General features: G+C 44.7%; 1 protein-coding gene across 1 annotated transcript in view; it reads right to left on the bottom strand.

The window, feature by feature from the left end:
* The window catches only part of alk (ALK receptor tyrosine kinase), a 393279-nt gene that overhangs the window by 153141 nt on the left and 226333 nt on the right, over positions 1-13805 (bottom strand). The window lies entirely within an intron of this gene.

Here is a 13805-nt window from a genome sequence, read left to right on the forward strand (position 1 = left end):
GAAAGTGGAAACGTACACCATGAAACCTGCACTTCTGGTTTAGTGTAGGGGAGATTGATACGGCAGTCTGGCCTGTCCTGGTCTTCAGCAGATTAGTCCAGGAAAAGGGAGTTGGTTTAGGGTAGATTGATAGAGGCAGTATATGTAGGTCTGGGGTAGACTGATGGAGGTAGTGTGAGTTTGGTGCTTGTTGCAGGGCACATTAGTACAGGGGCTCTCTCATCTGGTATAGGGCAGGGAAGGTGTCTGGTTTGGTGTCGGGCAGTGTAGTGTGGTTTAGGGCAGGGAAGGTGTCTGGTTTGGTGTAGGGCAGTGTAGTGTGGTATAGGGCAGATAAGGTGTCTGGTTTGGTGTAGGGCAGTGTAGTGTGGTATAGGGCAGATAAGGTGTCTGGTTTGGTGTAGGGCAGTGTAGTGTGGTATAGGGCAGATAAGGTGTCTGGTTTGGTGTAGGGCAGTGTAGTGTGGTATAGGGCAGATAAGGTGTCTGGTTTGGTGTAGGGCAGTGTAGTGTGGTATAGGGCAGATAAGGTGTCTGGTTTGGTGTAGGGCAGTGTAGTGTGGTATAGGGCAGATAAGGTGTCTGGTTTGGTGTAGGGCAGTGTAGTGTGGTGTAGGGCAGATAAGGTGTCTGGTTTGGTGTAGGGCAGTGTAGTGTGGTATAGGGCAGATAAGGTGTCTGGTTTGGTGTAGGGCAGTGTAGTGTGGTATAGGGCAGATAAGGTGTCTGGTTTGGTGTAGGGCAGTGTAGTGTGGTATAGGGCAGATAAGGTGTCTGGTTTGGTGTAGGGCAGTGTAGTGTGGTTTAGGGCAGATAAGGTGTCTCGTTTGGTGTAGGGCAGTGTAGTGTGGTGTAGGGCAGATAAGGTGTCTGGTTTGGTGTAGGGCAGTGTAGTGTGGTTTAGGGATAAGGTGTCTGGTTTGGTGTAGGGCAGTGTAGTGTGGTTTAGGGCAGATAAGGTGTCTGGTTTGGTGTAGGGCAGTGTAGTGTGGTTTAGGGATAAGGTGTCTGGTTTGGTGTAGGGCAGTGTAGTGTGGTATAGGGCAGATAAGGTGTCTGGTTTGGTGTAGGGCAGTGTAGTGTGGTTTAGGGCAGATAAGGTGTCTGGTTTGGTGTCGGGCAGTGTAGTGTGGTTTAGGGATAAGGTGTCTGGTTTGGTGTAGGGCAGTGTAGTGTGGTTTAGGGATAAGGTGTCTGGTTTGGTGTCGGGCAGTGTAGTGTGGTGTAGGGCAGATAAGGTGTCTGGTTTGGTGTCGGGCAGTGTAGTGTGGTTTAGGGATAAGGTATCTGGTTTGGTGTAGGGCAGTGTAGTGCGGTTTAGGGCAGATAAGGTGTCTGGTTTGGTGTCGGGCAGTGTAGTGTGGTTTAGGGATAAGGTGTCTGGTTTGGTGTAGGGCAGTGTAGTGTGGTTTAGGGATAAGGTGTCTGGTTTGGTGTAGGGCAGTGTAGTGTGGTTTAGGGATAAGGTGTCTGGTTTGGTGTAGGGCAGTGTAGTGTGGTTTAGGGATAAGGTGTCTGGTTTGGTGTCGGGCACATTGGTAGAGAGCATGTCGGGCCATGTGATCCAGTCAGTCATGCCGAATTATGACGGCAGACTTCAGACTGAGGGGTAACGGGAAGTGACAGCTCAGTAATGTACGGAGGTGTCTGTCTGCGCCCCCGTCTCTCCGTCACCAAGCTGTTCCGCCGGGTCTGACAGCTCCTCCGTCGGGGGGGGGGGACCCCATTCCGCCCCCCAAAACACCGGAGCTCTCCCTTATCACCCACCGCACACCGCCGGCCCCGAACGAGCGCTTAATGCCTTTGAATATTTAACGACGCGGAGTTCATCTCGGATAAAGGATACCGGCGAGTGTAATTCCTGGCGCGGGATTCTTTCAGGACATCGCCGCCGCCACCGCCTTCCGCAATTAAATGTTCAATTTCACCTCGGAAATACACCTCAGATCAAAAGAAACGATACTTTCATTTCATGGCCTGTTTCACAATAACCCAAAACAGCTATTCGGAAAACACAGCGATGGAAAAAAAAAATCCAATACGCAAAAATTGACATATTTATTTTGTTTGCATTGCAAGTAGATAACAAACCCTAATCTGGGCAGCGCAATTACGTATTGTGTTTACTTTTATACGATGTTTTTATATAAACTTTGCAATGCATTCTAATTTTGTCTGCTGCTCTGTGTTCATTTTTGGGAATCACTTTCAGTGTACTGTATGAAATAATTATAATAATAATTATTATTATTATTTCATACAGTACACTGAAAGATAAGATAAAGATATTGTCTTTTTCAGTATTGAAACTCATTTTGTCAATTTTGCATATGGTCGTGTAATGTGAACATATGCTGGTGTGCTGTGCGATTGCATATAATTGCTAGGTAGTTATTCTGATCCGTTTGAGGGTAAAATCTGCTTATATTGCAAACTGTCATTCAGTATTATAATTATCTGGCCATGTGATCATTGTGTTATACAGCATATCTTAGCACTGACATATCCCAGGAGTATTCATTCATCCCTTCCTTCCTTCATCCCTTCATTCGTCCATCCATCCATCCATCCATTCATTCATTAATTCATTCCTTCATTTAGAGGTCTGCAGGGCATTGATGGCCTTACATATAATCCTGTTGAAGAGACAGTCACAGTCTAATTCCAAATTAATACTGCCTGTTTCCAACTTTTTTCCACCGCATGTGTGAAATTGGCCCACCAACAGGCAATAGTGTCAAAACCAGGTCGTTGTCAAATTTAAAATAATCATCTTCCCAAAAAAATCCTTTTTAGCGAAACACTTCAATTTGACTTCGTGAAGCATGCCAGGGAAATGGTACATCTTAAGAACGCTTAAAAACAACATGACTGAGTTCTTAATTTGATCAAGAACAAACAGCGCAGGCGGGAGGAAGGTAGCCCCGCCTCTTTGTCTGTCAATATAAAATGAGATACGGTTTAATCCTGGCAGCTGTGAGACCAGGCATGAGACTGCCATCATTTACGACCGTCTTAAACTACAGCGCGCCCGGATCCACGGTCAATGCGGAGACCACATCACGTGCAGAGCCATACCTGTGCAACTGGAGATGCAGCTGCAGGGTGCTGCACTCACCAGAGAGAACTGCTGACGTTATTGAGTTTTATGCAGTGTCCACATACAGGAGTCTTATTTAGTGCGCACGCATAGGAGTCCTATTTAGTGTGCACACATAGGAATCTTATTTAGTGTCCACATACAGGAGTCTTATTTAGTGCGCACGCATAGGAGTCCTATTTAGTGTGCACACATAGGAGTCTTATTTAGTGTCCACAAATAGGAGTCCTATTTAGTGTGCACACAAAGGAGTCTTATTTAGTGTCCACAAATAGGAGTCCTATTTAGTGTTCACATATAGGAGTCTTATTTATCGTGCACAAATAGGAGTCCTATTTAGTGTTCACACATAGGAGTCTTATTTAGTGTGCACACATAGGAGTCCTATTTAGTGTTCACACATAGGAGTCTTATTTAAGTGTCTACACGGAGGAGTCTTATTTAGTTTGCACACATAGGAGTCCTATTTAGTGTTCACACATAGGAGTCTTATTTAGTGTGCACACATAGGAGTCCTATTTAGTGTTCACACATAGGAGTCTTATTTAAGTGTCTACACGGAGGAGTCTTATTTAGTTTGCACACATAGGAGTCCTATTTAGTGTTCACACATAGGAGTCTTATTTAGTGTGCACACATAGGAGTCCTATTTAGTGTTCACACATAGGAGTCTTATTTAAGTGTCTACACGGAGGAGTCTTATTTAGTTTGCACACATAGGAGTCCAGAGGAATTTAATGGCTTGACATCGTGTCGAGCGTTTTGACGTCGATCGTGTGAAAGCAGTTTAAGAGCTGTGTAGGCTGGGTGTACCATAGTGGTCTCTCCTGCTGGAAACCTCGGATTGAGGCTCACCTGATGCTTCCTGTTTTTCTTTTTCTCGCTCACGTTTAAAAAAATAAATTACACAATAACTCACCATGCCGCTTGGCATGAATGCAAGGAGATAAATGGCAGAATTGTTCAATCAAATATTATTCAATTCAGTCCAGGAGAAGGGGGTTTGGGGGAAGGCAATCTCACCTTCTCTTTTTTCCCTCATTTTTGTTCATTTATTCTCATTTCAGCGATGTCACTCGTCAAACGAAACATAAAAGTGGGTCGTTTGCCGAAAGCATAATATATCTCCGTCATGACAGGCGATCAGGCTCACACTTCCTGCTGCAAATAACACCTCCTTTTTCTGATTGGGTGCCTGATTGAGCCAATCACATCTAATGCTGCCCTCACTAAATAGAACTCTGCTTTGCGTCCAGTCCCCGCTCTCTCATCTCACAGTTGCTTGGTCTTTAACGAGTTCTCCAACTCAAGGTTAGTATGCCCATGCTTCCGTCTCATTAAAATTCATTCAGTCACTTAGCTGAGGCTTCTGCCGTCACCCTGACTGGCATCCAAAAATCAAGCTGCCGCAATGAACATCGCATGTTATTTAGCTGATGCTGTTATCCAAAGCGACATACAGTTGATTAGACAACACAGGGGATAATTCCCCCCTGGAGCAATGTTGGGGTTAAGGGTGTTGCTTGAGGGCCCAACACCAACCTTGCGGGTCTCAGTCAGTACCTTAACCACTAGGCTATAGGCTGGCCATAAAAAAAAAACAGAAAGACATTTCCAGCCTGAACTGTGTGGCATAAGTGAGGTTTTGGCCCTAAAAGTCCACATTGACCTTTCAACCAGCAATGGCCTCTGCCCTCTGGGTCCGAGTTCATTAACTCCCAGCTTACTCCTCCTCAGCTTACTCTTTACACTGTGCACTCCCCAGAAATAAAGGTACAGATGCTTCTCGCTGGGGAATAAAATTGTACCCCTAGCCAGCAATACTCTACCATATACAGCATAATAGCAAATTTGTACCTAAAGAGAGCATTACAGTACTTTCAGTGCAGAGTACGTTTGTGAAATGCGATCCATGAAGAGCAGAAATGTACCTCCTCTCTCTCTGTATTTCTGAGAGTGTATATCTAGCCTCCACCCCTCCTCTCCACTCCGCTCTGGTGGCCAACAGCGGCGGGCTTCAAATTCAATCGAGCGGTACGACCCTCAGCTCCCGACCTGCGGTCCAGGACTATACCCTCCATAGAGGAGTTACTTATCCATTTGGCAACCTCTCATCACCGACCAGCTCTTGTCCACCAAGGCCCCTGCCCTCTAAACGTGCTTCTCCTCTCTCACCGAGCAACGGAGGAACAAGCAGGAATACCCTCAGCCATCAGACGTGCAAAATCACCTGCGATACTCCGCTTTCAACACCAAAAGCCTCCTGTTCCAAATACAATTTGTTGCCAGATCAAAACCCAAATCCCTCTCCTCACACAGAGTAAAAAATGTACTACAGTGTTTATAGGTCCCTGTTAAAAATGTAGATGGTGGTTGTAGCTGTTAGAGAGGCTCTCGCTCTTGCTCCTGAGGATTTCCTTTCATGTGCGACCTACGCTGTTCTGCGAGGCTTACCTGCGATCAAAGGCACTCAAAGGCATTATTCACGCGTGCCTCTGGTATGCGTTAAACATGTCTCTCTGAACCTGCTGAAATTCGGACAGGCCTATAATTAAGCCGGTGCTGCTGTGGAGGAGATTTTCAAAAATGAAATATTAAAAATAACCTGCAGGGAAGGGGGGGTGGGGGGGGGGTTGCTGTTATATCACACAGAATATACATTTTCAGATTTGGAACAACACTGTAGTATAATTATGCAATAATTCACGAGAAGGATGAGTGCCGTAGATCAGTACAGCAGAGACTATCTCACGGTCATGGTCTCATAAGTCACAACTTTGAGTGTATTACTGCAATTATACAACACGCTTATAAATGCAAATAAAAACCGAAAAACAATGATTTAGTAACTCAGATTCAAACTTTTTTATTATGCCGTTTTAACGACAGAACAAAGGGCTTCTGATGTGTTTATGATATCTCTGATACAACGTAATCAACCGAACATAGCGGTTTTGTTTTGCTAATTTAGGAGTGATTTATCGTGAGATAATGTCACTTCTATGGATATCTCTCAGCCAATCACAGTACAAGGTCAGATCTAAAGGTTGTATAATGGTAGAGAACTGGCTACAGAAAGTCAGAGAATGGTCGCAACTTCAGTTCCCAGGGAGGTCTTGGTCATTGTATCTTTGACTACGCCACTTGAATTGCTTCTGTATATATTCAGCTGTACCCTGCTGTAAAATCCAGCTATGACCAGCTTCAAACCAGCTATTTCAAAACTAGCTTGAGCTAGTTTAAATGGGGAGTGTATTCTTTAAATAAAAAAAATTGAGGCGCTGTACATTATATTACTGGCATTGCACAAATTGCATTACCAGTGTTTATCAGACACTCTGCATAACAATGTCTGTTAATTCCCAGTAATGTAATGCAATTCTGTTGTTGTTGTGCAATGGGTAGAAAGAACAGACATAATAATAGTACTAATAATAATCATTTTTTATCCTAATAAAGACAAGCAACAAAGACGCAATCATTTCCCCTTCAAACGAATGTCTGCGGGCTCAGGAAGTGCTTGTGAATCATGCGCTTCCCTCCGTCTCTCACCGAACAAAAGAGCTCAATCCACCCCCAGCCCTAACTGGTATTCACGGCGCAATCTCCGCCTCGTACGGTCCTTTTAACAAGCTGTCAGCTTAATTCTGCACCTCAACCCCTGTCACCGGCAGTCGTTAGCGAGCAACAGAAAAACGCTCCAGCGACACGTCCCCCCGTCAGGCATGCACACGAGGGGAAGGTGTTTGGAAACCCCTGAAAGAATATCAGGGGGTTTTTTCTCCACTGTTCTTCTTCTGTGACCTGTTTTCAGACCTGCTAGATGGACAAATCTGCTCCATCATCAACCTACTGGGCTCTATAAGTATCTCGCCTGAGAGAGTCTGAGCATTCCACTCACCACCACTCTCTCTCTGTGTCTGTCTCTCCCCCCTTCTCTCTCTCCCTCTATCTCATTTTCCCTCTCTCTTTCTCTCTCTCTCCCTCTATCTATCTCTCCCTCTCTGTCTCTCTCTGTCTCCCTCTCTCTCCCTCTCTCTCACTCTATTTCTCTCTGTCTCTCTGTCTCTCTCTGTCTGTCTGTCTCTCTCTCACTCTCTCTGTGTCTCTCTTTCATTCTCTCTGTGTCTCTCTCTCACTCTCTCTGTGTCTCTCTCTCATTCTCTCTCTCTGTGTCTCCCTCTCTCTCTCTCTCCCTCTATCTATCTCTCTCCCTCTCTCTCTCTCTCTCTCTCTCTCTCTCTCATTCTCTCACTCTCTCTCTCTCTCCCTCACCGACCCGGTTCTCTCTATTAAAAGAATAAGCTCTAGCCCTTGCGAGGGTGATATATTGTCTTTCCGCTATTTTATTAGTTTTGGAGCCTCGGAAGAACAATACGTGCATAAAGGGCCCTGAGACGCATCAGCCTGGGAGAGCGGCCCTGTTTTTACAGGAACAGGAAGCAGAAAAGGTGAGCACGTACGCTAACTTCGCTAATGAACAGCTTCTGCATTTTCGACAACATCGACGGGAAAAACGCACCACCGCGAAAGTGCAGAGACGGACACAGGTGAACGGCCTGATGGGAAGGCAGCTCGACTTCCCGAACAGTTTCACAGAGGATTACAGTCTTAGAGCTCTGAAAAGCCTTCTCCGCAACGGAGGGCCCTGTTATAAATAGCAGGGACTACGTGAAATGGAGGTGGAGGGGGATTCACAACAAGCAACACAGTGGCAGCAGCAGCAGCAGGTGAAGAGGTTGAAGGTGAATCACTAGCAGTAATGCCAACATGAAAGTGTGAAACACAGGTGAGTAGCCTGTTGCTGAAAGCTAAAAACAGACACTTTGATTTTTATATAAATGCTGGCTCAGTGGATCGCATTAAGCTTAGCAAAACCACGTCACCCATTGAAGTAGCTCTTAACTTGGCTTTCAATTTCTTCAAAATCCCTGTGCAGATGTTATCTTTTGAGTGAAATGAATGGGAATGAACGGTTGATCTGAATGACCTTACTAAAGGTCCTTTTGAAGGATCTCGACATCCATTTATCTCTCTGTTCAACTGATCACACACTGTTTGTCATTTTTATAATGTGTGTTGATTTTTTCCACTCCAATATTCCGCTCAGCTATTTTGACTCCCGCATTACAATATTGACAACACTTTATTATGCCTGTTCAGTTGAGACTTCAAATGAGGTTCTCTTTCATCCAGGCCATTTTTTGAATCGGTAACAACGGCTTAAATGCTTTTTTAATAAATAAATGCAGGCAGTAAAAGTTTCACCGCAGACAGGAGTACGGATCATGTGCAGACACGGTTAAACTGAAGAGCCGCAGTAACCAGCAGCGCAGCCATTCAGTGAAGTTGAGAGAAGTGAAGTCAACATTCATCAGCTCCAGCGGAGAACTGGAAGTGAACATCCAGTCCAGTCCGTTTTATTTGTACAGCGCCTTTTACAGAAAACCGTCTCAAAGAGACCTGACAGAGTAACGGAAGGGCAAAAAAAGGGAGAAAAAACATGCCGAAACCTGAAATAGCAAGTGCATGAGGCAACAAAAAACCTCTCCTGTGGGGAGAAAAACCCTCAAAGGGTGGTGAGAAAAAACTCCCCGATGGGAAGAAATCTCAGGAGGAACCCGGCTACAGGCGGGGAGCCCATCCTCCGCTGGCTGTCCCAGTGTAAAAAGGCAGAAATTATGTAACTGAAATGTAATGACCCACTAAGAACAGGCACCACACCAGACCTGGTCTCCAGATATTTCATTCTTTACAGCAAAAAAAATATGATTTTCCCATTCATGAATCTGTAGAAAAGCAAGTCTACATCTTGTGACCTAATGAACACTTGAAATATTAGGAACGGCGATTTTGGAACAATATCAATCTGTCTTGTATTTTTGCGTACGAAGGCAGAGCTATGCTAACGTGCTTATTAAGGCAATATTCTCATATCTGAATTTAGAAGTGTGTTGTCAATGAACAGCATGGAACCTGAATAAATCGGACAGATTTCAGGCCCCTGTCTGCCTCGCACTGAACGTGGCCAGCCTCTTCGTTTCAGTTTGGATTGTGTTGTGTGTAACAGGCGAGTAATTGCCTGAGTCCGAGGTGGGATTTGAACCCCGGCCTCTCACTTGTCCAAATTATTTGTTGAACGAACGCGTTACCAGTCAGCTAAAGACGAACTCGCCCCTAGCCAAGGGCAACAACGCTCTTTTGAATTTGAGGGTTACGTCATCGGGGAGTGTTGTCGCGATAACCTGCTACCAGCCTTCGCTTTCACTGCACCATCTTACAAGCGAACTAGCTGAGCTAACCATGCTACATGTGCACCCCAGCACAAGTTTTTAACGTTCTTCCGTGATCTTTCCCTGAGAGTTGAGCTCTGACTCAACGCACAAAACACAGCCCCGCCTCCCAGGAGCCCTCTATATTGCGGGGAACCTGGTCAATAATAACGATCATTTTAATTTGAATTCTAAAGCTTCTCATCACTTCGATAAGCTGTAAATGTATCATTTTCCTGTGGGGCAGGCGTGTGTGGGGTCGGGGTGGGTACACAGAGGCACCATTGTAATAAATTCTATAAGGAAAGGCGATTTCACGGGGATTGAAGGATTTTTATTCTCATCTGCATGCCCTTAAATCTCTCAGATGTGTGTAGTACTCGACCTGCTGCCATATCTGCCAAAAGGGTGACATGGCTCAGGCAGTAAGAGCAGTCGTCTGGCAGTTGGAGGGTTGCCGGTTCGATCCTTCCCTGGGTGTGTCGAAGTGCCTCTAAGCCAGACACCTAACCCCCAAATGCTCCTGACGAGCTGGTTGGTGCCTTACCTGGCAGCCAATCGCCATGGGTGTGTGTGAGTGTGTGTATGAATGGGTGAATGAGAAGAATCCCTCAACAGGTGTGGAGGCACAGACAGTAGGTAAAGTGTAAAGGCTAAACGCATCCTGTGTGGATCATTTAGCAGGGAACAACATTCAAAGCAGAGATCTCAAACAGACCTGGGTCAATTACATACTGTATTTGGATTCAAATACTTTTCTACACTTTACTGAGATTATCTAGGGCGTCGAAGCCCAAGCAACAGTCTCAAAAATGCAAACTTCCACCTTCAGGTCCCCTTGGTTGGCTCAATTGCACCAGGCAAGATCAATCAAGCACAGAAAAGTATTTGAATCCCAAACAATTACGTACGGTATGCGACCCAGGTCTGGTCTCAAACTGAAATCCTGGAGGGCTGCTGTTTCTGCTGAGTCTCGGTGTGTCCGTGCTCTTAAAGAACCGTTTAATTTAGGCAATTGATTAGCCAAGGAGGCTGTCAACCTTGGAAACCTGACGAGCTGCTGACGGAAAAGAAAATCACAAAAGCTAACAGCCGTCCAGGACCGGAGTCTGAGACCCCTGGTGTAAAGGGTATTCAAGTAAGCCAATTACACGCAGTCGCCCATAAGTGACACGGGCAGCATTAGCTGAGCTAATCGTGTTTCTGTACCGGAAGATCCCAGTGATAATCTCACTGTATCCCATTCTGGGCACGGGTGCCGATGCTGAGAGAACCATTGAGTGCAATGAAGAGATATTGGCAGAGAGAGAAAGGGAAGAGCACACTGGCACAGATCGAACTCCTCACAGAGAAGGAGTAAAGTCATATCTGCAATTTGGCAGCGGCAAGTTCAACAGCAGTCAAGCCACAAGCCTCCCCTTTGACCTGATCTGCACAAGAACACACACACACACACACACACACACATACACATACGCATACACATACACATACACATGCACACACACACACACACATACACATACGCATACACATACACATACACATGCACACACACACACACACATACACATACGCATGCACACGCACACACATACACACATGCGCACACACACACACACGCACACACTTACACACACATGCGCACACACACACACACACACACACACTCACTCACACACACACACACAAATACACACATACACACACATACACACACATGCACACACACATACACACACTCGCATACACACTCACATACTTGCACACATGCACACACTCACACATGCACATATAGTACACACACACACAGAAAAAAGTCACACAGACTGACACGCACATCATAATATCACAATGCATGTCTGTTCAGGATTCCTGCATGGACTCAGCGCAGTGTTGATTATGAACGGACACACACTGAGATGCTGATTACTACAGTCAGTGCTATTATGAAGTCGCCAGCCTTTTCTCTGCGCAGGGCAGATTGGAGATAAAAAGAGTCCTCCTTTCAAGACAGGTACCTTGGACTCTGATCAACTCCAGACTGTGCCAGTACTCACAGTGGTCTGTAGCTGCATAGGGTGATGTACACTTGGGGACTGCATCGCCCAGGGAGGGTTAGGAGTCTGTGTTTCATCACTCTCTAGTGACCCCTGCTGTTCAAAGTCACATATGAAAAGTCTTCCTCTGACTCAACTGTATGAGTGCGGCTGTAGTCTGAATCGGCAGTGGGGTTTGTGCATGAAAACGAGTACAGTTACAGATAATTGGACATTCAAAATTGGGAGTGGGGGTTTCATTTACACTGAACAGGATGCTGGCAATCATGGACAATGACCGCCACCCACTATATAACACACTAAACCGACAGAAGAGCATCTTCTGCAGCAGACTCCTGTCTCGGACATGTTCAACAGACAGGTCAAGAAGGTCCTTTGTTCCATGGGCCATTCATTTATACAATACACAAAACGGGAGGAGATAACTGGACTTTTCACCATGAGTCTCTTTCTGCTCCTTCCACCACATCTACTGTTTACTGTTTACTTTGTACTTTTTGCACTACCACGATTGCACATTTATTTCATTGCACATTTATTTAATTTAACATAGCACCTTATTTTTATTACCATAGCACCTTGTTTCTGATTTTTAAACTTTTGATCTTTATGTGTGTGAGATATGTGTGTATATCTGTGTATGTATAAGCTACTGAATGCCTAAAATTTCCCTCGGGATGAATAAAGTATCTATCTATCTATCTATCTATCTATCTATCTATCTATCTATCAAATTTCAGCCCCATATTGGGCCCCAAATTAATTCAATATGTAAGACATAAAGACATTAAAAATGCAATTAAAAATGTTTCATCTAAGAGATAAAGCCAATATTTATGCAAAACAAAATGCAAACAAAAAAGCTATATTATTGCAATGTTTTATGAATCATTGCTGCAGTATTTAAAGTTGCTTGTTATGGGTTTTGAATGTTAATAAACAAGAATTCTGACATTTTCTTCTGAAGTGTTTTTTTTTTCATCAATAAGGAATTGGAACTGAGCAATATATTTTAAAATCTGAAATATTCAGTTGCACATCATAAATATAACATAAAAATGCAGCAGAATATTGTGATTAAAAAAGAAATCATCGGCAGTGCGATAATTAATAGATAAAATCACCTCGAGGTATTGTTTTGCACTGAACAAAACACTTCACAGAGCCTTAATGAGAGTATAAATGACTAGTGTATGGCGCAGGTGACCACGGGAAATACGCTGGGTTAAAACAATGCACTCGAGTGGCCACCGTGTTGTAAAATGATTAGTACATTTTAAAAATACTTATTGTGATTAATTTATCAGAAGAAACAGATTTCCTGCTTTCAAGTTAAGCGGCTGCCTTGTTCTTAGTTTAACCCGGGTCGAGTTGCGATAATGCTCTTCAACTGTTCGAATTTATGGTGTTTTTTTTTTCTTTTTTTTGTGGGCGGGGAACAAAGGCTCAGAAAAACCCCTCTGCCAGCGTTGACAGCCCAGAAGCTGCATAATTACCTCCAGTGTGACTGCAGGCAGAAGGCTAAGTTAGGGCACTGTGCCTAGCTTGTCTTTTTCGCGTGAATCGTCTTTAATTGTTCTGCACCCTGGTTCTGCACCCTGGTGCGTACCTATATACTGTATATAATGTGCTTACTTATTGAGTTGACTGGTTAGTAATTAAGTCCTTTGCTTGTACAGTCTGTTAATTAAATGTATTCATGTGACACAATGACTGCACAGCTCAGCCGGTGTAGGATTGCTTGGGGTATATGATGAGAGTATGTGTTGTAATACAGTCGATGTACGATTGTCCATAGTAACACAGTGTACAAGTGTATTGGTAAATTATGGTAAATGGTCGGTTTGTATAACGCCTTTAACCAAAGCGCTGTACAATTGATGCTTCTCATTCAGCCGTTCATACACACACACTCACAGACCAACGGCGATTGGCTGCCATGCGAGGCACCGACCAGCTCGTCAGGAGCAATTGGGGGTGTCCTGCTCAGGGACACTTCGACACGGGGTGTGATCGAACTGGCAACCCTCCGACTGGGTACCGCCTGAGCCAAAGTCACCCCATTCTGTAGTCATTTAATGAACACTCAAACAACCACTCGCACACACATGCGCATTTACACAAGCACACACACACACACACACACACACAAGGATACACCTTTGACATCCAGTATAATTACAACAGATATCTCAATATTAAAATCTTCCCTCGCAGGTGATAAGACGCACATCAGCAGCTGAGTTTCCCAAGCAGGGGGTGCGACTGTTTATTCCAGCTGGAGAGAAGCTCACAGACACGCACTAACTGGTCCCATTGAAAGACGGCCGTGTCTCTGGCGTGTGACTCCAAGCGACTCTATCAAACGGCGCA

Source organism: Conger conger, chromosome 1 (assembly GCF_963514075.1).
Source record: "Conger conger chromosome 1, fConCon1.1, whole genome shotgun sequence".
NCBI classification, from domain to species: Eukaryota; Metazoa; Chordata; class Actinopteri; order Anguilliformes; family Congridae; genus Conger; species Conger conger.